Below are 27591 nucleotides of genomic sequence, written 5' to 3'. Positions count from 1 at the left end.
GTATTTTTCCTAGCCCTGTACTAACTGAGAGAGAGAGAGAGATACTGACTGGCAGGACTCCTGGGCTCTATCTCAGCCCTGGAAGTGGAGTGGGGTCTAGTGGTTTATAGCAGGGGGCAGATACATTTGGGCTGTATAGAATAAGATCAGAATGGCCATGCTGGGTCAGATTAATGGTCCATCTAGCCCAGTATCCTATCTTCTGACAATGGCCAATGTTGGGTGCTTCAGAAGGCATTAACAGAGAAGGCAGTCATCAAATGATCCATCCCCGTTGCCTATTCCAAGCTTCTGGCAAACAGATGCTAGGGACACTATTCTTCCCTATTCTGGCTAGTAGCCATTGATGGATCTATCTTCCTTTGGGTGACCACCAGTCCTGTTTTTAATGGGACAGTCCCATATTTAAACCATCTTTGATCTGTCCAGAATTTTTTTTAAAAGACCAAGTTGTCCCATATTTTCAGTTCCAGCACCCCCCTTTGCTGGTCCGTTGGTGTCAGGGAAGCCACAGCAGCCTCTTGTTTGTGGCTGGCAGGGGAATGTGGCAGGCAGTGGCCAGCAGGTGGGAGTCTCAAGAGGCAGAAAGACAGGCAGCCAGTAGGACATGAGTGGCAATAAAATAGTGGCAGATCACGCGGGTTAGCCCCGGTAGGCCGCTTCTGCTATATTTACCTGCTTGTCCACAGGTACTGGCAATCACAGTTTCCATTGGCCGGGAACCGCAATCTGCAGCCAATGGGATTGTGATTAACCATGCCTGTGGAGGGTTCTGGATCCAGCCCGCAGGCCAGAATTTGCCCACCCCTGCAGTAAAAGGAGAGAGAGCCTGCGTGTGATGGGGGTAAGGTTATGGGGGTGAGTGAGGGATGTGTCACCCCTCCCTTGGGCACCCTAAAGCATGGTTCCCCAAGTAGGGGGCATCTGCCAGCCCTTTCAGGCTGCAGGACTGAAGCCATGATTCCCAGCACCTGCAGCAGGGCTTGAAAACTTGATCCCCAATGGCACCTCTCACACTGAGTTCCCAGCACCCTGAGGCTGAAGCCCTGATCCATGGTGCACGCCTGAATTCCCAGTACCACCCATGCTGAAGCCCTGATCCTCAGTGTGCCCCTCCCCCTGGGGTAGCAGCCCCAACCCTCGGCATGTCCTTCCCCCTTGGGGAAGCCCTGATCCCTCCCACTCCTCTCCCCCAAGGGGTGAAGCCGCAAGCCCTGACAATCCTTGCAGGGCTGAAAGTCCAAATCCCTACTCCCAGCTAAAAAACTGAAGCCGGGAGTGACAGGGCTGAATCCTGGATCCCTGGCACTTCCTGTGCAACACAACCCCTGAACCCAGGGGCAGAGTGGGAGGAGGGGGGCCAGTAATGTCCCCCAAAATTCAGTGGAAGTGCAGGGCACAGTTTGGAGGCGGGAAGCCAGAGCCAGGCAGAATGGGGCAACTGCTCCATTGACTGGTGCCATGGCACAGGCAGTGGTGCTGTTTCCACCTCTCCCACCACTGCTCTTGTGGAGGGGTTTGAAGCTCCCCCTCTGCTCCCAGCCCACTTTGCTCACGTAGCCGGTAAGAGCCACAGGGGCGTGGGACACAGATCCATGTCTGGCAGAGCCATCAGGGAGCAGGGGGACCACAAAGCCCTTCTGGCACACAGCCTCTAGATACCCCTTCTCTTAAATGTGAGGCTGTGTCTAGACTGGCAAGTTTTTCTGCAAAAGCAGCTGGGGAACTTTTCCGTTAAAAGCATTTGCAGAAAATCATGCCAGTCTAGACGTAGCCTGAGGTATCCTCCACCTGGACACAGCTCCTGGCTCCCCCTAGCTCCCCTTCCCTGCCCCCTGAGCTAACCCTCGGCCGCGCACAGTCCCCAGCTGCTCCCACTGTTGGGGTAAACACAAATATTATTGAGTTTTCTTCTCTACAATGGGAATCTTCTGATACACAGTGTGTATTCCTATCTAAGTGATTGAGGAGCTTCTCTTAGGCTACATCTAGACTGCATCCCTGTGTCGACTGAGGCATGCAAATCAAGCACATCGAAATTGCTAATGAAGCAGGGATTTAAATATCCCATGCTTCATTAGCATAAACATGGCCACCACTGTCTTTCGACACAGAGGTTTTTTCGAAAAAAACCCCCAGCAGTCTAGATGCGGATCTGTTGAAAATAAACCCTTTTTTGACAGATCCTGTATTCCTAAAAAAATGAGGTTTACAGGATCTGTCAAAAAAGGGTTTATTTTTGACAGATCCGAGTCTAGACTGCTGTGTTTTTTGAAAAAACTCTGTTTGGAAAAAAAGTGGTGGTCGTGTTTATGCTAATGAAGCGTGGGATATTTAAATCCCTGCTTCATTAGCAATTTTGATGTGCCTGATCTTCATCTCTCTGTCGACAGAGAGGTGTAATCTAGACACACCCTTAGTGAAAAGCTGGTTGGTCTCTGTACAGACAATTTGCATCGGGTATGTGTTTTGTTGATATGGAGCTGCTGCAGTTCTGCAGTTTAAATGCATTTAAACTACTACATTTAAACTGCAGAGCCACAGTGGGGTTAGGTCTGGGATCTGGCGTGAACCGGGACTGAAGCACTCCCAGATTGCACTGGGTCCGGTCTGCTGCGGCTCTGCCTTTTAAATGTAGTAAGAGCTGGGCCGATGCACCTCTGCCTTTCCTATCCCCTCCCCACCCTGCACTACGGAGACAGTGCTGAGGGGAACCAGCTTTTAAGCCAACTCCTCCAGAGGCAGCGGAGTGGAGGGTGGGGGAAGGGTTGTGAGTAGTTGATTCGACTACAGACAGTGCCTGGGCTAATCGATTGCTTTTTAAATCCCTATTGATAACTTCTGCAAACAGCAGCTGACTTCCTTCTGTTTGTTTTGGTGTCCTTTGAGATGAAAGTCTATACATATGAGGCCTGGAGGTGCTCAGGGCATGGGGTGTTCAGGAATCAGGGCAGAGGCTCAGGGCAGAGGAGTGTGGGGGGATTACCGGGGCTGCCCATTCTAGTGAGGGTGGCTTTGCTCCAGCTGTGGCTCCTCCATGAATGTAGTAGGGGGAGGGAAGTGTCTCGTCCCGAGGGGCTGGTGCTGCATTTCCCAACCCCCCACAGCCAGCAATTATTGGACGGGAGCTCTGTCCCCTTTGGCCCCCCAGCCTGCCCAGCCTCCGTAGCTGCTGGCAGGGGGTAGCTATCTGGCTTCCCAGGTGGCCAGCATGCCTACCCCAGCAAACCCTTAGGAAGCATCGACCCTCCCCTGGTTTCTTGGTGGATGGGGTTGAACTGTCCAGCCACAGGGGTGGTCCCTAAGGGGCCACATCTCTGGGACTCGTGGCTGGCAGGGCTGATGGCTGTTACCATTTAGGACACAGGTGGGCAAATACCGGCTCATCGGTCAGATCTGGTCTGACAAGACCCAGGCAGGCCCCCACATCATTGTACTTACCTCTGCCGATCACAACTCCTGTTGGCTGCGGATCACTGTTCCCAGTTAATGGGAGCTACAATCCCGCATACCTGTAGAGGTACAGGTAAATACAGCAGCAGCAGCAGCTCACCAACGGCTAGCCCTGGTGACCCACTGCAATTTTATTGCCCACCCCTTGTTTAGGAGGAGTTTCATAGAATCATAGAATCACAGAACACTAAAACTGGAAGGGACCTCGAGAGGTCATCGAGTCCAGTCCCCTGCCCTCACGGCAGGACCCAGTACTGTCTAGACCATCCCTAATAGATGTTTGTCTAACCTGGTTTTAAATATCTCCAGTGATGGAGGTTCCACAACCTCCCCAGGCAATTCATTCCATACTTTAACTACCCTCACAGTCAGGAAGTTTTTCCTAATGTCCAGCCTAACCCAACCTTGCTGCAGTTTAAGCCCATTGCTGTTTCTCCTATCTTCAGAGGCCAAGGAGAACAATTTTTCTCACTCTTCCTTGTGACATCCTTTTAGATACCTGAAAACCGCTTCTCCTTTCCAAAGTAAACAAGCCTGATTCTTTCAGTCTTGCTTCATAGGTCATGTTCTGTAGACCTTTAACCATTCTTGTTGCTCTTCTCTGTACCTTTTCCAATTTCTCCACATCTTTCTTGAAATGTGGTGTTCAGAATTGGACACAATACTCCAATTGACGCCTGATCAACGCAGAGTTGAGTGGAAGAAAGACCTCTCGTGTCTTGCTCACCATACTCATGTTAATGCATCCCGGAATCATGTTTGCTTTTTTGCAGCAGCATCACACCGTTGACTCATATTTAGCTTGTGGTCCACTATGACCTCTAGCTGCCTTTCTGCAGTACTCCTTCCTAGACAGTTGCTTCCCATTCTGTACATGTGAAACTGATTGTTCCTTCCTAAGTGGAGAACTTTGCATTTGTCCGTCATAAACTTCAACTTATTTACCTCAGACCATTCCTCCAGTTTGTCCAGATCATTTTGAATTATGACCCTATCCTCCACAGCAGTTGCAACCCCTCCCAGCTTCGTATCATCTGCAAACTTAATAAGTGTGCTCTCTATGCCAATATCTAAATTGTTGATGAAGATATTGAACATAACTGATCCCAAAACAGACCCCTACGGAATCCCACTTGTTATGCCCTTCCAGCAGGTGAGGAGCTCAAATGATGCCCCCATGCCCTCTCGCTTGGGCCAAAACTCGAAAGGTCTCAATTCTGCCTTCTTCCTGTTCTACTCCTCTCATGGTACTGCTCTGCTACCTACCTCAATAAAGGAGAACTAACAGCAGCAGACACAATATTCTACACTCTGGATCCTAGTGGAGCCCCTCCCCACAGTCTAGCACCTGAGGCGGCCGCCTCAGTTTGCCTCATGGTAAAGACAGCCCTGATTTGTTCTTTACAAATCCATGCTGGCTGTTACCTATCACCTTATTTTCTTTCAGATATTTGCAAATAAATTCCTTAATTACTTGCTCCATTATCTTTCCTGGCACAGAAGTTAAACTGACTGGTCTGTAGTTTCCTAGGTTGTTCTTATCTCCTTTTTTATAGATGGGCACTGTATTTGCCCTTTTCCAGTCTTCTGGAATCTTTCCCATCTTCCATGATTTTTCAAAGATGAGAGCTAAAGGCTCAGATACCACCTCTATCAGCTCCTTGAGTATTCTAGGATGCATTTAATCAGGCCCTGGTGACTTGTAGACATCTAACTTTTCTAAGTGATTTTTAACTTGGTCTTTTTTTATTTTATCTTTTAAGCCTACCCCATTCCCACTAGTATTCACTATCTTAGGCATTCCTTCATCATCAGACTTCTTGATGAAGAATGAAACAAAGAAGTCATTAAGCACTTCTGCCATTTCCAATTTTTCATTTACTGTTTCTCCCTCCTTGCTGAGCAATGGGCCTACCCTGTCCTTGGTCTTCCTCTTGCTTCTAATATATTTATAGAAAGTCTTGTTTCCCTTTGTCTGTAGCTAGTTTAAGCTCATTTTGTGCTTTTGCTTTTCTAATCTTGCCCCTGCATACCTGTTTGTGAACAAATGGACAAATGGGCAGACAGACAGATGCACATTTCTAAAATATATTGACAGATAATAATGCACTGTGTCTTTTAATGGAGGTTCAGTGAACTTAATGCTATTTTGAATGTTTGTGCTGCATAGCTCTGATTGATTGCTATTGAACTCACTCAAATCAGAGCAATTTTACTAGGTGTCCTGTATTTGGCATTGGGAAATATGGTCACCCTAATCCTCCTTGAACTTATTTTGTTCATATTGGAACCTTGTTAAAGTTTGGGACTTTCCACCATCTCCTGGCAAAGAGTTCCACAGGTGGGCTGTGAAGAAATAATTTGTTTTAAATCTGCTGTCTATAAATTTAATTTAACTCTTGTGTTTCGTTAGTGAAGGAATGAATAACATATCCTTATTCTATATTTCCACACCTTTCATGATTTTCTAGGCCTCTAAAATGTCCCTTTCCCCATCCTTTAGTCATTTTTTTCCAAGCTGAAAAGTCCCACTCTTGTTAATCTCTTCTCATATGGAAGCTGTTCCTTACCCCTAATCATTTCTGTTGCCCTGTCTGTGCCTTTTCCAAATCCAATATATCTTTTTTTAGATGGGGTGATCAGATACCATGATTTTACACAGAGGCAATATGATATTTTGTCGTGTCTATTCCTTTCCTAATGAATCCCAATATTCAGTTTGCTTTTTAGTTTTTAGACTGCCACTGCACATTGAACAGATGTTTTCACGGAACTATCCACAATGATTCCATCATTTTTGTGTGTATAGTTGGGATTATATTTTTCCATGTGCATTACTTTGCATTTCTCAACACTGATATAATTACATCTGTCTTTTTGTTGCCCAATCACCCAGTTTTGTGAGATCCCTTTGTAATTCTTTGCAGTCAGCTTTGGACTTAGCTAATTTGAATAATTTTATATCACCTGCAAATTTTGCCATCTCACTACTTACCCTTTTTTCAAGGACTTTAAAAAGTTTAACAACACTGGTCCAAATGCAAATCCCAGCAGCACAATGCTCATTGCTATTTCTTTCCCTCCTCCCTAGCTTTAAAGTACTTGGCAATGTTTTCATGATGATCTAACCACCCCTTAATTACTGGAATGCCCAGCCTTTTGTTATTCTTAATCACCCTGGCTCCCTCTTTTTATAACAAACTCCCTGCCCCAAAAGCAAAGCTGCAAACAGCTTAAACTCTGTTGCATTTAAGAGATGCCTTTGGAGCCAGGGCATGCAGTTTTAAGCAGACCTCAAGTATGAAATCCAGGGGTTCAAACTTGGTGGGGGGGCATACTGCTCCTAAGTGGCACCCATGTTTTTGTGGCCAGTAACATGCCTAGATTACTTTTCAGAAGCACTCTGAGCAGGTGGGGTCTATATGATTTGTGTGATGGTGGTTGAGCTGTAGACCTTCTCACTGCCAATTAAAATATAATCCAGGTTGGGAGTGGTTAATTAACAGATTTTTCAAGCCAAAGTTTTAACAGGTTTTGGGCAGTTACTGTTCTTGGCGATTCTGTCTCCTGTATTGACTAAGAGCACAGAGAGAGAAATTAAAATATTTATTTAAAATATAAGGCTTTTTCAGGTTTTTGGTTATAATTATAATCAAGTGGTCAATTCATTGCATCAGTATGGCACAATTAAGTGTGTGCATTAACTATATGCATTTTCATCTCAAAATTTGGATTTTTTTTTGTTAAGACTAATCTTTGAATTGTCTGGATTTATAATGCTTATCTGTCATGTATTTCATCCTACTGATGTGTACTCAGTGTTAACTCTACTTTGCCATATTTTTGTGTGTGGGAATAAATAGATGTGATACACCAGCTGGTGACTAGGGCTTTTGCCTGGGATCCAGGAGACCTTCGTTTGCTTCTTGACTCTGACACTGATATACTGGGTGGCCTTGGGCAAGTCACTCACTTCTTTCTGCCTCTGTTTCTCCAACATACCTCTTTGTTCCAATTTGTCAATTTAGCATGTAAACTCTTTGGGATGGGGGCAAGTCTTTCTGTGGTTCGCCCAGTAGGATGCAGCCTTGATCTTGGATAGGATCTCTAAGCACTACTGTGATACTACTAATGGACCTCAGCAGAAAAGTTGATGGTGGAGTGAGTTGCAGACATTTCAGTGGTTTGAGCACAGACTGCCATTCATGAACCAGGTGTTAAGAATAACCAACCTCACAAATATCTGCTGGGATTAAACAAAGAAAACTAAGTGGTTAAATTCTTCCCTTGAACAATGTTACATCTGCATGGCATTTAGCCCATTTCATCCGAAAATTATAGCAAGTTTTGAGCCTCAGTTTTCAGAAGTGAATGACTAGGGCACTGTTCACCAAAGCTGCCATCCCCTTGGGTTGGTTCGTTTAGTTTAGTTTTCTTTCTGATGGCCTCACTTCACCTGGATGCAAAGAGAGCAGCTCTTGAAACTGAAAGGCTATTGAACCCCTCCTTACCTTCCTATTTCCCCCTCTTCCTGCACCATCTTACTGGCTTCTTCCGCAATCAGCAGCCTTTTCCATCCATCATCCGAGCTAACAATGACAGTCTCCTGTCCAATGTGTTCTGATTGCTTCTGCTGCATTGATGTCACCGACAATAGATGGACACATTTGTCATAATTACATGCAAATCTCCATTAATTGGAAAGCATGTTGCTCGCCTTCAAGTCTGCACAGCTATCGATGTCAGATCACTGCCTTGGAGTTCCCTGGGGAGTCTGTATCCGAAAGGAAACGGAACAGCTTCCAAACAGCCTAACAGCTGCACCCTGTCAGCCTGTTGAAAAGCAATCTTCTTTAACAATAGACCACAGCATTAGCTCTACTGTATAGACATCACAGACTTAAGCTCACTGAACAGTGCATTTGTGTATGTCATGGTTGCCATGTGCGGGACCTTTCCCATCCATCAAGATCATCACTTTGGGGGGAGAAATAGCAAAGATGTTCCAAATGGCTTCTCACTAAAAGGAAGTGCCAGGCATTGCGTTGGGTACGTTGTACTGGAAGATCAGATGTTAGGTGACACCTCTTGCCACAGACGAGCTGTATCAATCGCCTTCAGGACTTAGCATCTTTAATTAAAAGTGGCAGTGCTGACTGCCTCCTGCTGGCAGTGACGTATGTGGATGAAATGTGACTGCTTGTAAGAGCACAAACATGGGAGCCTGTTATCCATTTCCCATGTCATCAGAGCAACCCCTGCCAAAAGGTCTCAACAGTGATACTCAAAGTAAAATGAGCCCTCACTGTCTTGGAACGTTAGGATAATTAAACAGAAACAGCTTGCACAAAATCAAAGGCTCCCCTTTGTTAATACACCAGAGCTGGTGTGGCAAAAATCCTTGTTTGTGTTGAGAAAACTGGCTGATGATTAATACTGCCCTGACGGCTCCCCCTTGAAACTGAACTGCATCCTAGTCATGACTCCGCTGGCCCTTCTCCCAGCCCTAAAACCACCGGCCTTTAGGCAAAGCTGAGACAGGTTTAACTGCAGAGTTGAAGCTTGTTGCAAACGTAACCCCGACTGTCTAAGAACAGGGCTTAACAGAGCAATTCCTAACTGCCAAAAGCAGATTTATATTAGCAGAGTGATTAATTATTGGAGACTTGCAGAGTCTTGTATTTCTGGGAAAGGCTGGCCAAACCAGCTCTGCTGGATGATATTACTCCTGCTGAGTTTTACACCGATCAAGCTTTGTTACTTCTGGTTTTTCCAATTCCTTTACAGTCAGTAAAGGTACAGTCAGTAACAGCATTTGGGGCCTATGGCCCTGGCTTGCTGGCTGGTACTTAAAATCTTCAGCACTGGGAATGAAGCTGGGACGTTTTGGCTTTCCCATGGGATCAAGAAAAGTAGTGGCAGGGAAGGAGGAGGAAGGGGAAGGATCACAGTGCTGCTGCAGCTCAGATTCTATAGGGCAGGGACTAGATGGATATAACTAGGAACATTAGATAGCTCTATAGGGCTGTGTCTAGACTACATGCCTCTGTCGTCAGAGGCATGTAGATTAGACACATAGGCAAAGTCAAATGAAGCCGCAATTTAAATGATCGCGGCTTCATTTAAATTTACATGGCTGCCGCGCTGAGCCGACAAACAGCTGATCAGCTGTTTGTCCGCTCAGCACGCTAGTCTGGACGCTCCCCTGCCGACATCAAAGCCCTTTGTCGGCAGCCCCGTTATTTCTCATGGGATGAGGTTTACCGGGGCTGCCGACAAAGGGCTTTGATGTCGACAGGGGAGCATCCAGACTAGCGCGTTGAGCGGACAAACAGCTGATCAGCTGTTTGTCGTCTCAGCGCGGCAGCCATGTAAATTTAAATGAAGCCGCGATCATTTAAATCACGGCTTCATTTGACTTTGCCAAAACAACAAATCTACATGGCTCCGTCGACGGAGCCATGTAGTTTAGACGTACCCTAGATGTGTGCTGAAAGTCGAATGAATGGCACAATTGGTATAATGGGGTGTGCTGAGAGACATTGAACCAATCTGTAAACCCCTAGTGCCAGCTCCTATAGCTCTGGGTCTGAAATAGCAGATTGTTCAAAGTAAGCTTATGTTAGCAGTGATCAGGTGCAGAATAGCAACGCTAATGCTGAAGGCCAAGCTGAAGTGTAATGGTAGACTGTGGGGGCAAAAGCAAAGGGAGAACTACTGGACTAGCAGAGGCTATTTCATTTCAGGGTTGAGATGTATTGCCTAACCTGTGTATGGGAAGCTAGAATGGCAGCAGTGGAAGATGATGCAGCTAGCCAAGTAAGTGTGAAGAACTGGGCAGTTCAGCTGACAGAAATACTAGACCACATAGCCAAAGGCTAAATGATCTTTTGGTGTTAGTCTTATCTAATGTTAACTTGGTACATATGTTGCAGGGCTGGGTGGGGCATTTCCTTCCCCCACAGTTCAAGCAAAGGAACATGTTTATCAGCTCAAAAGCCACTCTCACAATATTTACCCTGAACATGAGGACAGTTGGCAAGGGAGTCGTTTCGTTGTCTCTGTGACACTTGAAGATCTGCCTGCAAGGGGTAATCCTCCCACAACCAATTAAACTGGCTTTTCAGACACAGTCTGCTACAGATCACCTGATCATTGCCACAAGATAGAGTCAAATAATATAGTAGAAGGTGTGTAATCCCTTGCTTGCTTGCTTCGAAAAGAATACATCTACATTTAGACTAGGTGGCTACGTCTAGACTGGCATGATTTTTCGCAAATGCTTTTAATGGAAAAGTTTTTCCGTTAAAAGCATTTGCAGAAAAGAGCGTCTAGATTGGCACGGACACATTTGTGCAAAAGCACTTTTTGCGGAAAAGCATCTGTGCCAATCTAGATGCGGTTTTGCGCAAGAAAGCCCCGATCGCCATTTTCACGATCAGGGCTTTTTTGCGCAAAACAGTTTTGGCTGTCTACATTGGCCCTATTGCGCAAAAGCATTTGCGCAAGAGGGCTATTTCCCGAGCGGGAGCAGCATAGTATTTGCGCAAGAACACTGACAATCTTACATGAGATCGTCAGTGTTCTTGTGCAAATTTAAGCAGCCAGTGTAGACAGTTGGCAAGTTTTTCCGCAAAAGCGGCTGCTTTTGTGGAAAAATTTGCCAGGGTAGTTGCAGCCGGTGAGTTTATAACACTTAGGGAAGCTACCAGACAACAGGTTTCAGGACATAAATTCATTAGCTACTGCAGGGAGGACTAGACTTCGAGAGCTGTGCAGGGAACAGAGGTTCTTCACAAAGTACTTCATATTTTAGAAATTTGGCTTCATGCTGATTTGGAATGAAAATTTCCAATGTTTTCGTTTTGAGTTTATTGCACCGTTTTATTTTGGCAAAGGTGTAATGTTTCTTCCTTTCAATTTGGACTTTACATTTTTATGCTATAAAACAATTAAAAAAGTCAAAACACAAAGTCATTTCAAAACAAAATTAAAACATTTGGTTCCACAAGCATTCAAATGAGAAAATGTCTATTTTGTGGGGACCTTTTTTTTCAGTTTTCTTCTAAAACAAAGTTTGGACAGAAGAGACCAGATTTCAAAGCTTTTCAATTTCCATGGAGCTACGTATTCCAAAAGAATGTGATTTAATCAGAATTTCTACAAGCTACTCTATAAACTTTTGTGGGCAATGAGCTACTTTGCCATATGAATCTGATGAAGTAGGTCTTTGCCCACAAAGGCTTATGCCCAAATAAATCTATTAATCTTTAAGGTGCCACAGGACTCTTTGAAGTTTTTGCAGGTACAGGCGAACATAGCGACTCATCTGATTCTGCAGATTTGAGAAGTAAAGCATTTTCTAACAAATAAAACCAAGCCCCCTCTTCTTTCTAGTCATCATTTAGACAACTGATAAAAAAGGGAAATATCCTTACATAAGGATAGTCATAGTGGTCTAACCAGTGGTCCATCTAGCCCAATATCTGTCTTCCAGCAGTGGCTAGTGTAAGATGCTTCAGAGGATATGAGTAGAACCAGCCAATATTGAGCGATCCATCCTCTGTTGGGCTGGCAGTTGGAAGTTTAAAGACAACTGGAGAATGGGTTTTATTTCTAACCATTTTGGCTAATAGCTAATGATAGATCTATCCTCCTCGTTTTTGAATCCAGTTATAATATTAGCAATCACAACATCTCCTGGCAATGAGTTCCACAGGTTTGCATTGTGTGTTGTTTGAGTACTTCCTAAAGTTTGTTTTGAACCTGCTGCTTGTTACTTTCCTTCAGTGATTCTTGGTTCTTATGTTATGTGAAGGGATAAATTGCACATCCCTTTTCACATTCTCCACACCATTAATGATTTTATATACCTCTATCATCTTACCCCTCTGTTGTTTCTCTAAGATGCAGTAGCTAACAGTCTCTTTTTAACCTCTCTTTGTATGAAAACTGTCCCATACTCCTAATAATTTGCACTGATCTTTTTTTGCACCTTTTCAAGTTCTAATATATCTCTTTTAAGATGGAGCAACTACATACTGTATTCAAAGCTGGACACCAGGAAAGATAATAAAGCAAATAATTAAAGAATCAATTTGCAGACATCTAGAAGATAGTAAGGTGATAAGTAACAGTCAGCATGGATTTGTCAAGAACAATCATCTGAAACCATCTTTCTTTGACATGATAACCAGCCTTGTGCATAAGGGGGATGTGATAGATGTAGTATGTACATATGGATGTGTGTTGGTGAGTGTGGATGTGTATAGGTAGGTATGTGTACGTGTATGGATGTTTTGTGCCCCCCTCCCTCCCATTCCCTGCGACATAGATCTTAAGAACCTCCACCCAAGCCTCGAGAAGCAACCAACTAGCCCTCCCACACCGGGCGGCCCACACAATAAATACTAACCCCGGACTCGCTCAACCCTTGGCCCCCCCACCCCCATAAAAATCCCTGACCCAAGACTGTCCACAAAGACCCCGACTCTCCCCCCGACCAAGGGTCCCCACATTCACTCCCCCCCACACTGCCCCAGCAGTGATTCTAAAACCGGACAACGGTGAGACGCTCACCCACCCAAACCTAGCTCACAACCCGCCCAAACCACTGATCCAACTGCACAATGAGTGTCCCCACCAAACCCCCCCATTCGCTAGCCAAATAATCACCCCACTTGCCATCTACATCCGGGGCCCAACCCCCCCCCCCCCCACTATTCTCTACGGGCTCCCTATATAAGCCATGCTCCAAACCCACCCCCCCTCCACTCCTCCATCCTATGGAAACCATCTACTCTATGCATTCCTCAATGAAGGGCCCTAAACAATATTCCAGAGGATGAAGGCACCCCACCAGCAGGCCCCACTCAGGGGCCATGACCAGGCCCCCAGGGGCTAGGACCCCCCACCCTAACCCAACCGGCTACCGGATGTATCTATTCGCTCACCCATGATTGAACCAAAATGTCTATTGTAATGTAAGTATTGTTTGTTCCTAAACATTATCTAGAATTTAGTAAGTTAGGCTATGTCTAGATTACATCCCTCTATTGTAAATGAGGCACTTTGAAAGTGCAAATGAAGCGGGGATTTAAATATCCTATGCTTCATTTGTATAATCGTGTCATGACGCGCTTTCAAACAAGTGCCATTTTGAAAGTAAAACCACAGTCTAGACGTGGTTCTTTCGAAAATGGCAGGCTTTTTCGAAAGATACCGTAAACCTCAAAAAATGGAGCAGATTTCAGTTATAGGTCACATATCATAGTCAGTAGTTCTGCAATTTCATATTTGGGTTCCTTCAGAACCCAAATCCCGGGATTCTTGGGTGAATACCATTGGGCCCTCCTGACTTATTACTATTTAATTTATTAATTTGTTCCAAACCCCCCTTCTTTTGACACCTCAATCTCAGATAGACCCTCAGATTTGTCACCAAAAATAAATGGCACATTTTGTTATCAGAAATACTATTTGATAAGTGGCCAATAGGTCTGCAGTTCCCCAATTATGTATTTTAGCAACTTAGTGTCTACACATTGCTAAATTTCAAACTAAAGTGTTATTCCAAAACATCCCTTACTCCTTGTAGAATGAGGTTTACAGGGCGGTCGGAATAGTGAGTCTGAAATAATGGGTTTGCTGTGAAGACACGGAATAGCTATTTCGGGATACTCCAATATCCTGAAATAGCGTTTCGGTGTAGACGTAGCCTCAGAGACTTAACAACTGAGACAAATATTGCAACTATAAGAAGAGTCCTATGCAATTCCCCGAACTTTGTACTAAACTGATGCTGCTTACAGCATTTAGGATGTGAGAAATGTACAATTACAGTGGTACTTGTGCAAAGTATTGCCTCTATAGAGCAAAGTTCTAGTGAGGGGACAATATATCTGTAGGTATATATTAAACGCTTCTCATTCTTTAGTTTGATCATGATAATCTTTGCATTTTGTTCAAAGAGAAGAATGAAATTGTGTATGCAAAAACATCTTGGAATCCTCTTAAGGAAATCCAAAGAAAAATAGTGAACCATTTGTGTGAGATTGAAAATAGCTCTTCTTTCTTTGTAAATTCACCTACTTAGCCTAAGTTTTCCCTTACCAGAGTAGAATTGAAGAACACTGAAACAGGATACAAGTCTCATATGTCCACTGAAATGATTTAATTGCAACAGGAAGGATTATTTTATGTAAATCTTTGTATTTATATTTCAAAGACTTTGAGCAAGGATGAGAAAAAATATTGTTACATTTCATGGTGCATTATAACACTGACAGTTTTGGATGAATAGCTGATCTGGGAGAAGAGCTGATCAAGGAAAAGGTAACATCCATCAATTCTATTAATTCCTTATATTGTTTGGACAGAGCCTGAAGCCTGTACGTATTCCAGAGTATAGCTAAATGTCTGTATTTTCCAGGTCTGTGTGTTTTGTCATCTTCCTTTTTATTCTGAGAAAGGTAGCCAGGGCCTGAATCTCTATTGACCTGTATCTTATAAAGTGGGGGTGTGTCTAGACTACAGAGTTTTGTCGACAAAAGTGGACTTTTGTCGACAAAACTATACCTGCGTCTACACTACCGCTGAGTTCTGTCGACATAACGTCAACAGAACTCAGCAGTTTTGTCAACGCTGGTAAACCTCATTTTACGAGGCATAACACCTTCTGTTGACAGAGTTTCTGTCGACAGAAGGTGTTATTGAACGTAAACTGTCCTTTGCGTCTACACTACCATGTCGACTAAGCAGCTTGCTTTGTCAACTGAACTCAATGTAGTCTAGACGCTCTTTGTCGACAGAAGTTTTGTCGACAGTATCTGTTGACAAAACTTCTGTCGACAGAAGCCTGTAGTCTAGACGTACCCTGGGTGTTAAATTAATGTATATGATCCCAGATCCTACTGGTGGTAAATTACTGAGGCTGGTTGGGAATTCTTAGTGACAACTCTTGCATTTTTATTGCAAGTCTCATGATATTTCATGTTTTCCTTATAGCCTCACTTGCTGGAGTCATGTAAACCAGATAATCTCAATGTTCTTATTTTTAAATAAAAGTTTAGCTATTATGTTGGTGGAGAAAAAAGATGACCTCATACGGCTGCAAGACCAGAAGGTTTACTATTATCTAAAAAATCGTGTCATATTTCATCCAGTGCCACAAGTTGTCCGTTTGAATTCAAACCATTTTTGAATGCTTTGAACTGGTAATACTGGGAATTTTTTATCAGCATGTTGCCTCATGAGGCTTTGAGTTCAGATTTGATTTGGAGAAGCACACTGATCTGGGTATTTATGAGACACTTATCCAAATGATCCAAAACTCAAGAATCAGCAAAACTGAGCTAGGAATCACGCCAAGCTTTTTCACAAGATTTGTAGTACTTCCTCACTTCTTGTTCCCAGGCATAACCAGGAAGTGAGCTGAGTGAAAATGGAAAATATGTTTTAGAGAACTTATGAGTCTTGTTTTGAGGGTCAAACAAGTTCATAGGTGAAATTTTGTGTTGACTTTCATGTCTGGTTTTCTCTTATCTGTACTTTATCAGCAGTTAGGTGATGGATGAGATTACTATCTGGACCATTTTGCACATTCCCGATGCAGAGAAAGAAAACACAGTTTAAGAAAAAGTTACTAAATTCTAAACTTCAGGCCAATCTGTAAGAAAACTCAGATTATGGTGTTTCCAGAGGCCCATTTAAGATTGGTGTCCCATTGCTCTAGGCACCCACATGAGCAGGAATCTCAGATCCCTGCTCTGAAGAGCTCGAGCACAAATTTTTAAAGGCACGTATGCATTGCTCTGCACAGCATGGCAATTCCTAACTGATTTAGGAGCCTAAATCTAATTTTCAAGAGACAGGCACTTAGTCTCATTGAAAGTCAATGGTAATTATATTCCTAAGTGCTTTTTAAAATGAAACTTGGGTGTTGCAAATTGCAATACTGAGCACAGCAATGCCTTGATACCTTGAAAAATCTGGGCTTCAGTTCATAAATCCTAGACTTCAGTACTGTAATCACTGGGGTGGAAATGAAAATCATTTAATCAGCAAGCCTCTACATTCAGATAATATGAGGTGGAGACTTTCAAAGCTTGCTTGACAGATTTGGATACTATTGGCACTCTAAGGCTATGTCTAGACTGCAGGCTTCTTTCGAAAGAGGCTCTTTCGAAAGATCGCGTCTAGACTGCAGGCGGATCTTTCGAAAGAGAAATCCGCTTTTTCGAAAGAGAGCACCCAGCGAGTCTGGATGCTCTCTTTCGAAGACGGCCTCTTTACATTGAAGAACGCCTTCTTTCGAAAGAGGAACTTTCGAAAGAAGGCGTTCTTCCTCGTAAATTGAGGTTTACCGCCATCGAAAGAAAAGCCGCGTTCTTTCGAAATAATTTCGAAAGAACGTGGCTTGAGTCTGGACGCAGGGGAAGTTCTTTCGAAAAAAGGCTACTTTTTTCGAAAGAACCCCTGAGTCTGGACACGGCCTCAGGTGGCTTTGAAAATCTCAGCCTACAGACATTTCACATCTCATTTGTCCAGATGGTGTAACACATGGGGAGATAAGATTCATAAAGTTCATAGTATCATAGGGGTAGCCATGTTAGTCTGAATCTGCAAAAGCAGCAAGGAGTCCTGTGGCACCTTATAGACTGACAGATTTATTGGAGCATAAGCTTTCGTGGGTAAAGACCCACTTTGTCAGATGCATGTAGTGGGAATTCCAGAGGCAGGTATAAATATACAGGCATATGAAAAGAAAGGAGTACTAATCAAGAGGAAGGCCAGAGATAACGAGGTTAATTCAGTCAGGAAGGATGAGGCCCACTTCTAGCAGCTGATGTGGAGGTGTGAACACCAAGGGTGTGTCTAGACTACATGCCTCCGTCGATGGAGACATGTAGATTAGACAGATAGGCAAAGGGAAATGAAACCGTGATTTAAATAATCTTGGCTTCGTTTAAATTTACATGGCTGCTGCACTGAGCCGACAAACAGCTGATCAGCTGTTTGCTGGCTCAGCGCGCTAGTCTGGATGCTCCGCGCCGACCTCAAAGCCTTTTATCGACATCCCCCTTATGCCTCGTAGGATGAGGTTTACGGGGGATGTCGATAAAAGGCTTTCATGTCGGCAGGGGAGCATCCAGACTAGCGCGCTGAGCCGGCAAACAGCTGATCAGCTGTTTGTCGGCTCAGCGCGGCAGCCATGTAAATTTAAATGAAGCCACGATTATTTAAATCACGGCTTCATTTCCCTTTGCCAAATAAACAAATCTACATGGCTCCATCGACGGAGCCATGTAGTTTAGACGTACCCCAAGAGAGGAGAAACTGCTTTTGTAGTTGGCTAGCCATTCACAGTCTTTGTTTAATCCCAAACTGATGGTGTCAAATTTGCAGATGAATTGTAGCTCAGCGGTTTTTCTTTGAAGTCTGTTCTTGAAGTTTGTTTGTCGCAGGATGGCTACCTTTAAATCTGCTACTGTGTGTCCAGGGAGATTGAAGTGTTCTCCTTCAGGTTTTTGTATGTCACCATTCCTGATATCTGATTTGTGTCCGTTTATTCTTTTACGTAGAGACTGTCCAGTTTGGCCAATGTATATAGCAGAGGGGCATTGCTGGCACATGATGGCGTATATAACATTGGTAGATGTGCAGGTGAATGAGCCAGTGATGTGTGGCAGATGCGGTTAGGTCCTGTGATGGTGTCACTGGTGTAGATATGTGAGTAGAGTTGACACTGAGGTTTGTTGCAGGGATTAGTTCCTGAGTTAGAGTTACTGTGGTGCGATGTATAGTTGCTGGTGAGAATTTGCTTCAGGTTGGCAGGTTGTCTGTGGGCAAGGACCGGCCTGCCTCCCAAGGCCTATGAAAGAGAGGGAACATTGTCCAGGATGGGTTGTAGATCAGTGATGATGCACTGGAGAGGTTTTAGCTGAGGACTGTAGGTGATGGCCAATGGTGTTCTGCTGGTTTCTTTGTTGGGCTTTTCTTGTAGTAGGAGGCTTCTAGCTACACGTCTGGTTCTGTTAATCTGTTTCCTCACTTCCTCGGGTGGGTATTGTAGTTTCAAGAATGCTTGGTGAAGATCTTGTAGGTGTTTGTCTTTGTCTGAGGGATTGGAGCACATGTGGTTTGTACCCTAGTGCTTGGCTGTAGACGATAGATTGTGTAGTGTGTCTGGGATGGAAGCTGGAGGCATGAAGGTAGGCATAGTGGTCAGTAGGTTTTCGGTATTGGGCAGTGTTTATGTGACCATCACTTATTTGCACTGTAGTGTCCAGGAAGTGGATCTCTTGTGTAGACTGGTCCGGGCTGAGGTTGATGGTAGGGTTGATGGTGGGGTAGAAAACATTTCCTGAGAAAACTACAATGCATTGGTGATCTTCCAGGAAACACCATCCGAGCCACCATTGAGGCTCTCTACACCAATATCGACACATAGATGGAATACAAGCTGTCAGGAACAGTATCCCTGATGATGCCACAGCACAACTGGTGGCTGAGCTCTGTGACTTTATCCTCACACACAACTATTTCAGATTTGGTGACAATATATACCTCCAAACTAGTGGCACCGCTATGGGAGAAAAATTCCGGTCATCTGAAGAAGTGGGCTGTGCCCACAAAAGCTCATGATACCAACTACATGTTTTGTTAGTCTATAAAGTGCTACCAGACCATTTGTTGTTTTTTCCAAATAAATCTGTTAATCTTTAAGGTGCCACAGGACTCCTCGTAGTTTTTGGCTATCCCTCTGAGACAGGTGTGTGTTAGTCACTATCCCCATGTATACACTCAGTATTACTAATAAGATGCAATTAATCTTGAGGGCCAGATTAGTCCTGGAAGATACACAGTGTTTGGTTGGTGTGGTACCAAGAACAGGCTGCCAAAGGGGTCTACCGCCTGTCACACCTTGACTTGTTGAGCATTAACACAGCCCCCAGGGATCAGAAAGCTGTCATTACACAGCATTAGCATAAGAAAAGGAGCGCCCCTCATGTTTTGGCATGTCACACCCAAGTGACAGGGAGCACAAATACAGTCAGACATGCAGAACAGTGCAAGTCAATATTGGCTTTGACAATGTTGGGCACCAAGGCTGTCACTCTTTTGACATGGTCCCTCCTCCTCCTCTACCCACGCTGCCATTTGAAACAGCAGCTCGCCCACTGCTTTTATTTCTACACAATGTGTCAATAATTACTTGTCAGGCCTCTGCTTATAGACCTGGAATGGTGAATAAATGCTCATTATGCCTGAAAAATGTTGCAAGCTTTACCATAAATCTTGTGTTACAAATGCACACAATAGGGGCTATTGACACAGAGGCAAAACACTCACATTAACATGTAAAGTCATGCTGCCGAGAAGGGGATTTGACAAACTAACTTGCAGCAAAGGAGTTTGTTGACCTTTTCTTTGCCTTCCTGGCAACAGTGCTTGGTTTGTCTGTATTTTAAAAAAATCCTGAGAAAGGAGAGAAGTGAGGGTGCTGGGTAGTGGATTGTTTACCTCCTTCAATACCAGGGCTTCAGGAATAGCATTGTACATAATAACGCTGCAAAATCACTTAGGATGCAGTCACTTGCTGAGGGTGAACCATCAACTTTCACAAAAGCTGACCACAAAATTAAATACAAACCATGAACATGTTTGATTTCAGGTGTAGGTAGAGTTTTGCTTGTGCCTACATACCCAGTAAGGGGCTTGTAACAGGGTTGTCATTTGGACCCTCCAGACAACCCTGAATTCTCTTTACCAGCTACTAAGCTTTATCTGTGTACCTCCTAATAGTGTGATGCTACTATTTGCAAAGCATTTGGGATTTGAACTAAGTTTGTTGGGAGGAAATCACACTTTCAGTGTCCCTTACACTCAAATGTTCAGACATCATGAGTGAAGACTCCACCTTCCATGCCTAGACCTGGAGCTGTAAGAAAAAACATCAAGGACTACATCTACACTGGCAGCTGAGTTCCTGCGCAAAAAGTCTCCTACAAGAGCGCGTCTACACTGGCATGTGCTTTTGCACAAGAGATGTGCTTTTGCGCAAGAGTGTCTATGGCAGTGTGGACGCTCTCTTGCACAAGAAAGCTCTGATGGTCATTTTAGCCATAAGGGTTTCTTGCGCAAGAAGATCATGTTGCCTGGCTACACTGCCTACTTGTGGAAGAGCTCTTGTGCAAGAAGGCTTATTCCTCATGGGGAAAGGAATAACTCTTCTGGAAGAGTGGTAGAAATGTAGCCGTATTAGTCTGGTGCAGCTTATCACCTCTAATATCATTAGCTCACAGACATTTACCTCCCTCCCTTCCCCCTCCCCCTCCATCCCCCTTCTGTTCTGAAATTTGATTTGTCCTTTTCATATGTGTTCATTTTTTTAAATTGTATCCTTTGGTATATATGGTTGTGACAATTTTCTTCCACTATTTGATCTGAGGAAGTGGGTCTGGCCCACGAAAGCTCATCACCTATTAAACCATCTTGTTAGTCTTTAAAGTGCTACATAGTCCTGTTTTTTGTTTCTTCTGGAAGAAGCCCTGTTTTCTGATGCTAGACTGTAAATTTACTTGCGCAAAAACGTGTGTGCAGTGTAGACACCCGGCAAGTTTTTGCGCAAGAACAGCTGTTCTTGCACAAGAAGCCGGCAGTGTAGATGTAGCCCAAGTGTTATCAGACTAGATATAAAATCACAAGAACTGGCACTTGGGAAAAGCACATGCTGTATGCTAACGGGGCCAGTCATTTCTTCTGAATATTTAGGTGCTCAGGAAAACATGTTGGGTTAAGAATCATGTTTTAAGAACTGTTGCAAATAACTTCTTAGAACTATCTCCTGCGGATAGCATGATGTACCCACGTGGGTCAGTGATACTTAGCACCAAGACAGAGCTAGGTGCCTATGGATCCCTCTGCAACATCTAGTCCTTATATAGAAGGAAAGTTTATGCTACTTGTATTTATTTTATATTGTTCCCCGAAGTATGCCAGTGACTTATAAACAGTCATGAAGGCAGGGCTGTGTCCTGAAGAATTTAAAGTCTAATGTCATACTTTTCAAGAGTGTCCAGTAGTTTAGGTCATTGCAGCTATCAAGGACCACTTTTGAAAGTATGTCTGCATCCATACACTGCACAGGATTATATTCTATTTTTCTACACTTTCAAAATGCTTCCCGTCCTGATTCTCCTTACCTGCCCCCATACTTTTGTCATCCTTTGGTTTTTAGTCATTTAACCCATGCCAATTTGAACTGAATGCCAACTTGTTGAATTCCCAATGCCCATTTTTAATCATTTCATATTTTCAATCACACTTTTCAAACTTTCTTATTTCCTGTTTAGTGCCACAGTTTGGGTGATGAAAACCTAGTTGTTCAATACATTTTACTCTTCAGCTGTGCAATACTAACACCATGCTTTAGTGTGTGTTTCAAATACTTTAAGGGAATATTTGTTTTTATTTAAAGAATTACTGGGTACTTTTGATTTCTTTTAAAAACCCTAAATCCACTTTTCAGTTGATCCCAAATTTTGTAGAAATTTGTTGATTAGAAAGACTAAACTTTGGAATACATTTGACTTAATTCCTTTAACTAAGCCCAGCACTGATTGGCAAATAAATGTTATGCTGCAGATGTGCACGGACAATTTACACATGATTTGTCATAGTACAACAGATGAATGTGTAAAGTTCATGTATGCAATTCACTGTTTTAAATCACATACATCTATAAAAAGAACCTTTCACTTTATTTTTTGGTGCAAATGAATAATACATGTCTAACAGCAACATTCAGCTTTGGAAAACACTGCGAATGTTGGTCCAGAATTTCCTCTGTTGTAAGTTTGTAGAACTTCATTTATTTCAGTGGAGCTATAACAATTTATGCTGGCTGAGGGTCTATCCCATCCATCCTAGCTTTACATCTCACTCACATGAGTAATCTATTCTCATGGTAATAGTCCAATTAAAATTAAGGACATTGCTTGTATTCATATAAAGGTTAAATGCATGTGCAATTGTTGCAGCATCCAGTCTTTTTTAATTATTAGAGCAATATGCACACATATGAACAGGCCTTTTTCATTCAGGGTAATGGCTAACATTCTGACACACGTCCATCACCAAGGATGTATAATGAGATGACTTTCTACCCCAGCTGTTTCAGGAGACATTCTGTTAGCGACATTTGCATAGGTTTGGAATAACTCAGTTGATTTCAAGAGTGACATCAATGTAGATGAGACCAGTGTAGCTGAAATATTGCTCAGTTGGAATCATACTCACCAACATAAATAAGGAAACTCACCTTTGCCTGCATGTGGGAGGGAAAGCAACCTGTTGCTTCACATTAGACCTTAGCGCTTAGTTTACCAGTTAGGAATTCTTAATCATGTAGAAAATGCACAGGAATCTTCCTTTAGATGCAACTACATTTGGAAAATCTATTTATACAGGAAAGTACTAAGAATTGGAGGTATTGGCCAATCCAGAGCTTTTCTGGATCTACCTTCTCCTGGAGAAGAAGTCTCTAAGCCTAGCTGCAGAAGGTAGGTGAGTTTGTTCTTTCTATACGAACTTTGGTCTGAGAGAAAAATTAGGGTTATTGGGAGACTGTGCAGTGTAGAGCAGATTGGCATGTGAGAGAAATCCATTTTGCTTTACCAGATGCTTCAATGGGGGAGGAGAGTGCATGTGTTTTGATTTTAAGGCTTTTTCCTGTAATTATTGTAGACTGAATTCACCCCAACGTGGAGTAGGGTTGCCAATTTTAGTTGGATGTATTCCTGGAGGTTTCATCATACGGCATAATCTTTAATTAAAGATTGATGATTAATTCCTAGAGACTCCTAGATAATCATGGGGCGGGGGGGGGGTTAGTAACCCTAGTACAGAGGATGAACACAAGGCCTATAAATCACTTTAGTCCTCAAAATAGAGTTTAAAATGTGCACAGGCTAACAAAACAAACTATCTGAATAAATGGCTTTGTTTATAGAACATTATGCTAGATTAGAGCAGTTCTGTGTTTAATGAGTCCATGTAACAGGTGACAGGTATTTGTTTCGTCCTCTTCTCTCCATTAGCAACAGCCCCAAGCTATTGTATTTTAGTAACCCAGATGAATTGTTAGATGTCCCTATGTCTCCTGCTGTGCTTAATTTAAAACTCTAGGGAGGTATAATAAGTCACCCTGAACATCTGAGTTATTTGTGTGTGTGTGTGTATATATATATATATATATATACATATATATATATATATATATATATATATATATACATATATATATATATATAGCTATGCAGCATTCTTATATATAGCTTTGCAGCATTCCAAGAAGTGAACCAGCATCCCTGATACAACAAACTGGAGAGGGAATTCTGGGCAAGCAGCATTTAATGACCAAAACTGAAATTTGGCTTGAGTGATAATGTTAATTCCCTGTTTTATATAAATACTGAATATAAACTGTCAGGTTTTACATTTGATAACCAGGGCATCTGGTTAGTTCTTGTGCTGAACAAACATAACAGCCTTGCTCTGGACATAGAGATGTCATTTTAAAATCAAAGACAATTTCCCTATGTTTAACTCTAGCATTTACAGCCACTCCCAAAGTTAAAATTGGTAAAATCACAGAAAATAGGAAGTATGGTGGGCTGCATGGACTAATTTGTTATTGTAGGGCTCTTTGTGCATAGTAAAGAACAATAGTGAGAAGCATCTGTTTATAAAGCAGAATGACACGAACTTTATAAAGACATGGGGGGTGAGGTATCTTTTACTGGAGCAACCTCTGCTGCTTTTTGAGCTTACCTATGTAAACTCAAAAGCTTGTCCAATAAAAGAAGTTACCTCAGCCAACTTATCTCTCTACTATCCTGGGGTCAACATGGCTGACACAACACTGCATGGTGCAGTCTTGAGAAGTGACGAGCATCTGGAACGCTGGTGGAATCAAGTCCCCAGACAGATACAAGAAAGGAAAAATATAAAATAAAATGGAAGGCTGGCCAGATTTGTTTCTTTAATGCAAAAGCATAATAAGTTAATTGTGCAATGACTCTGGTAGTAAGGACTGAGTGGAACTTCAAATGTGGTTGCAGCTGTTTTCCTGTGGAAAGTTCCCCAGAGTTCTTGTTTGAAGGGTGCAGATGGAGAAGTTGCTCAGACTGGAATATATGAAACAGGGATACTATAGGCTTAAGGTAATCACCACTTCAGACTTCTTCAAGGTGTTCCCTGGAACTATGAACAGTATGAATTTTGGTTTCCCCTGGAAACTTGAGTTGCAGTAATTCTCACTGCTGGAAATGTAAGATGCAATCTGCATAACATTAAAGAAACCCAAAGGTTTCCTCATAGCTACACTTGTCTTTTTAGTGTGCTACCTCAATTAAAGCTACAATATGTATAGCTCTCTGAGCGGGTAACAACATCCTCTGTTCCTGTACAAATGTACTCTTTGGGCTTGTCTCCACTTGCTCCCGAAATGGATGCTCCAGAGATTGATCTTCCAGCCTTCATTTTAGCAGATCTAGTAAGGGCCTGCTAAATTGACCACTGATGCCACCCTCCTCTGCCCTGGTGCTCCATCAGGTCACAAGGAATAAGGGAAGTCAACAGGAGAGTTTCTCCCATCGACCTCCTGCAGTGGAGACACTGCAGAAATTCGAATTAGGGTACATCGTCTCCAGAGACACTATTCTTGTAGTTGGAGTTAGCAATCTTAGATCGACTTTCTGCCCTAGCATGGATTTGGCCTTAGTCTCTCTGTGACTCAATTTCCCCATCAATGAAATCAGGATACTGGCATTTCCTGCCTCAGAAAGAAGGGATGTTGGGGTGATATACACACAGATGATGGCACTACTGTGGTGGGAGCCATGTAAATACCTCATATTGATAGAAACCAAAAATCCCAGGTAAGGAGATACAGTCCCTATGTATGCAAGAAAAAATATGTATACACTTTGTCTTCAAAATCCATTAAAAATCCATGTGTTCAAGTGCATGGCAAGGAAGCTGATGGAGTTGCCCATATTTTTACTTTCCAAATATTCCTGTTATTTTAATTATGTTAGTGTTGAACTGTGTGCCAAAGTGAATCAATTTTCTGCAACTTCATCGCTATAACCATCACTGATCACAGACAACTTTTTAAAATTCCATTGCAGTTATGGCAGATAAGTGAAAGATGCCCATTTCCCTACCCATGGCTTCCTTAGTCAATTTTCTTGATTGACATGTCAAAATAAAATAGTCTTTGAGTGTGAAAAACTGTGTCTGGAACCTGAAAATCAAATTGTGTTACTTTCTGCTCCATGCCATTGTCTGCATATCCTTACCTTTAGTCAAGACTGCAAATGAAACACACAATTTCTGTTCTTGATGTGAAGTGTGGCAAAACAGTGTAAATCCAAATTTTCAAAGCCTGTTTTGGCTTTGCAGAATGGATAGCAATAAAAACCTGGGTTTAGGTGACAAAATGGATCAGCTAAGACTTGGAAGATGCAAAAGAGAAAGGATAGTACTGTTTTTAGGGAATCCCTTTATTGAACTTAACCACATTTAATACAATTCTAGAGTACTCCTTTTCCCTTGTTTCAAATTTGGCTTTGGATCCTATCTTCTTCCGTGGAGGTGGTACAGTCTCCGTGTTTAATAGCTCTGTGGATTTTAATCTGAGGGGTATGAAGTGAAATGCTTACTGCAGAGTAATGCACAATCCTGGTGCCAAATACTCCATAGTTTGGTGTGTTTTGATCTAAGGTTGTTTTTTTTCAAGCCCCACTATCAAGGCAGAGGGACCATTTTCAAATTTCAAATTTTGATTAGAATGGAGTTTCAAACACACTCCAAAATTGATGGCTCTGCCTCTTACAGGTGTATAAAGAGGGCTCTAGTCTCATGCCAAAGGATTTAGTAACTTCCATTGAGTTCAGTGAGTTACTCAGGTGCCATGGTGAAAGCCTCTGGCCCCTGATGTATGCAAGGATTGGTCTTGTTTTCTACCTATTTACATTAAGTAATCTACAGTTTCTGTGTGCAGTTACATAGAATTACAGCTGAGGAGCAATGAAGAGCAAAGTTAAGAGAAAAATCTCCTTTCTTGTTTTTCATAAACCCCAGCATCCTGTGAGTCAGAGGCATATGACTGTGTCCTTGGGGAATACAAATGTGGGATGGGGACAAGTAGAACATTCTGTTGTCCTGAGCAGAAGAGCACACTTTCAGCAGATTCACTGCCCTTATCTCGTCTTGTTTACAGTTCCTCTGGGAGGATTATGACCTTCTATCTCCTTTTCCACCAGGGGTGGATTCTATTTTGAAAATATCATTTTCTAGATTAGTGCCACAGCCAATTGGAGTCAATTTCATAAAACCTTACTCCTCAAAAATGTTGCCAAAATGCAATGCTAGCTGATTTTTGTTTTTGACTTGTAGTGGTGATGTGTACCATAACTTTGGAGTGTGTTAACCTTTCTGTTGCTGATGTTTTATGTGTTTTGCTGTTTGTTTTGTGAATGTATTTGTCTGAATCAGGTCTAACCACTGAGGAACACAAAACCACAACTTTAAGTGCAGACTACTATAAACTACAGTTTTGCAGTCTCTTGTATTGACATACCATTGCTACAACGCAGAATGTATATGTGGTTACCTGAGAGCACAGCCTTGCCTTTAACTCTTGAGTGGAAAATTATATTCATTTAACTAGTTTACACATCAAAAATCAGTCTCTAAACTAATTATCTGTGATATTGGGATCTGCCAACTGATTCTTTTTCTTCCGTCAAATCCCCACAGAAATTATGAACTTCCATTCTAGTAAGAGCCAAGTGATAACTTAAACCTTTAGAAGATAAGGTATGTCCCTGTGCCTTACTTCCCCTTACTGTAACTTAAGCTATGTGAATCTAGTCTTTGGTAGCTAGTGCTTCTTTAGGCAAGTTTCCCATATTTGGTGTGCCTGCAAAGAGGCTGCTATCTTTTCTTATTTCTATTCTGTGATCTTCTCAACCTCTCCTTCAACAGTTATTCCCAAACTTTACCAGTCATGGACCTTTTATCACTGAAGGTGCTAACAGCTTTCTGAATGGTATCCTTCCTGCATTA

General features: G+C 42.7%; 1 long non-coding RNA gene across 1 annotated transcript in view; it reads left to right on the top strand.

The window, feature by feature from the left end:
• LOC142818861 (uncharacterized) overlaps positions 1 to 27591 on the top strand; it is a 125262-nt gene that overhangs the window by 8202 nt on the left and 89469 nt on the right. The window contains exon 3 of the long non-coding RNA XR_012896558.1: positions 22926 to 23022. This is a non-coding gene — a long non-coding RNA (uncharacterized LOC142818861). The remainder of the gene's footprint in view (positions 1 to 22925; positions 23023 to 27591) is intronic.

This window comes from Pelodiscus sinensis, chromosome 18, assembly GCF_049634645.1.
Source record: "Pelodiscus sinensis isolate JC-2024 chromosome 18, ASM4963464v1, whole genome shotgun sequence".
NCBI classification, from domain to species: Eukaryota; Metazoa; Chordata; order Testudines; family Trionychidae; genus Pelodiscus; species Pelodiscus sinensis.
The sequence above is the reverse complement of the archived record's forward strand: the minus strand, read 5'-3'. Positions and strand labels throughout refer to the sequence as shown.